Raw genomic sequence first — 2024 nt, 5'->3', positions numbered from 1 at the left:
AACAACGCAAAAAACGGAGAAGCTTGACTTAGGCAATGTAATGCATGTTGATATTTCACTAGATACTCTGATCATCACGAACGGAGACATTGCAGAGCTGTCAATGTCAAAGCTAAGAAACTAGGGCTGGCTAAAAAATATTGATTATCGGAAATATCATTGATTGGGAAAATTATTAATAATTATCAATGTGAAAATTGTATCAACAATAATATGATAATAAACTATTGTGGTATAAATTTTCTCACAGAGGCTTCAGGTTTATCCATAGTATATCTCATCTTGATATCTACATGTGTCTATAAAAGTTTAAGCCAAGTAGCTCTAAATTTCAATAAGTATTGGCTTATTTAATTAGACAAAGGAGGATGAGATTCCATTTATCACCCAAAATTGTTGTCCCTTTCACAGTTTTAAATTGAAATAACCCCTGGCTATCTGGTAAAAAGTACAACTACTGGTCAGGGTAGAGAAAGAATGACTGACTGAGTTTGGTTTTACGCCGCTTTTAGCAATATTCCAGCAACATCATGGCGGGGGACACCAGAAATGGGCTTCACACAATGTACCCATGTGGGGATTCGAACCCGTGTCTTCGGCGTGACGAGCCAACGCTTTAACCACTAGACTACCCCACCGCCCCAGTCATGGTAGAGATTGAAGTGATAATACTCTGCAAGACAGTGAGATGGTTTTTCACTGCATCTCCAAAGAGAACTTGCTTGCAGTTTGACAAAATATCTCACCCATGCCTTAAATCCTGTGTACAACAATTTTAGACGATAAACTACATTCCCCCAACCCCCATTAATACACGAGTTCAATATGAGGTGTAGTGGATATAATTAATCAACAAATCAGGTACAGAAACCTCCCAGATTCAAATACTTATTTCAAATCCTCAATATCATGGCAATGAATTGTACAATTTAGCATTCTGAAGACTTCTCATTGTTAGCTAAATAGGCTCCTATATTGAAAATACATCTTGTGTTCAGTCTTGACTGATCGGGGAACAATTTTTGAGTATATTTATCGGTATCACAGCGAGGTAACAGCTCTAAGTATATAGTAACTTAGCTGTCAATAGACATACCTGCCTCAGTAACAACGTCCCTGTCTCTGGATCAGCACAACTGCCTCAGCAACAACACACAACATCAGCAACAGCACCTGCCTTTGCAACAGTATACCTGCCTCAGAAAAGAAAATTCCTGCCTCTGCAACGACATCCCTGCCTTCAACATCCCTGCCAACTATGTACCTGTTGTAACAACACTACTGCCTCAGGTAAAACACACCTGCCTTACCAAACTTCAAACAGAAACAACATACCTGCCTTAGCAACAACATACCTGCCTTAGCAACAACACACCTCCCTTAGCAACAATGTACCTGTGTCAGCAACAACATACCTGCCTTAGCAACAACTTACCTGTGTCAGCAACAACATACCTGCTTTAGCAACAACATACCTGCCTTAGCAACAACGTATCTGTGTCAGCAACATACCTGCCTTAGCAACAACGTACCTGTGTCAGCAACAACATACCTGCCTTAGCAACAACATACCTGTGTCAGCAACAAGATACCTGTGTCAGCAACAACATACCTGTGTCAGCAACAAGATACCTGTGTCAGCAACAACATACCTGCCTTAGCAACAACATACCTGTGTCAGCAACAAGATACCTGTGTCAGCAACAACAAGCCTGCCTTAGCAACAACATACCTGCACAACAACTAACAGCATGAGAGACTAGTTTTCAAGCATACATTGGTTGCAAAGATGTCAATATTTCAGCTCTATCGTTACAACCTTAACATGGACAGAGCAATATAAATATATTTGCCCTGGAGCAACAATGGATTAACCTGAGGGAAGGAGGCCGGCGGTAACTTCATGAAGATAAGATTGTTAATTTGTAGCAGAAAAATACAACATTGTGATGAAAGAGAAAGAGATGCAAAGAGAAGTAACGCTGATTGTTAACCTGGCGGAGAGACCAACTCTTGGTTCTGTT

General features: G+C 40.3%; 1 long non-coding RNA gene across 2 annotated transcripts; it reads right to left on the bottom strand.

Annotated features, from left to right (window-relative positions):
• Window positions 1-733: 733 nt before the first annotated feature.
• On the bottom strand, window positions 734-1798 carry LOC124259494. 2 transcript variants are annotated; one of them, XR_006893853.1, is made up of 2 exons: window positions 1693-1798; window positions 734-1612 (listed from the first exon to the last, which is right to left on the bottom strand). It is a non-coding gene; the product is annotated as an uncharacterized LOC124259494 (long non-coding RNA). The 2 variants fall into 2 exon arrangements; XR_006893852.1 differs by having other exon boundaries at window positions 734-1572.
• Window positions 1799-2024: the final 226 nt, after the last annotated feature.

Source organism: Haliotis rubra, unplaced genomic scaffold (assembly GCF_003918875.1).
Source record: "Haliotis rubra isolate DU_JTF1 unplaced genomic scaffold, ASM391887v1 Scf724, whole genome shotgun sequence".
NCBI classification, from domain to species: domain Eukaryota; kingdom Metazoa; phylum Mollusca; class Gastropoda; order Lepetellida; family Haliotidae; genus Haliotis; species Haliotis rubra.
Note: the sequence above shows the minus strand (reverse complement) of the source record. Positions and strands in the feature narration are given on the sequence as shown.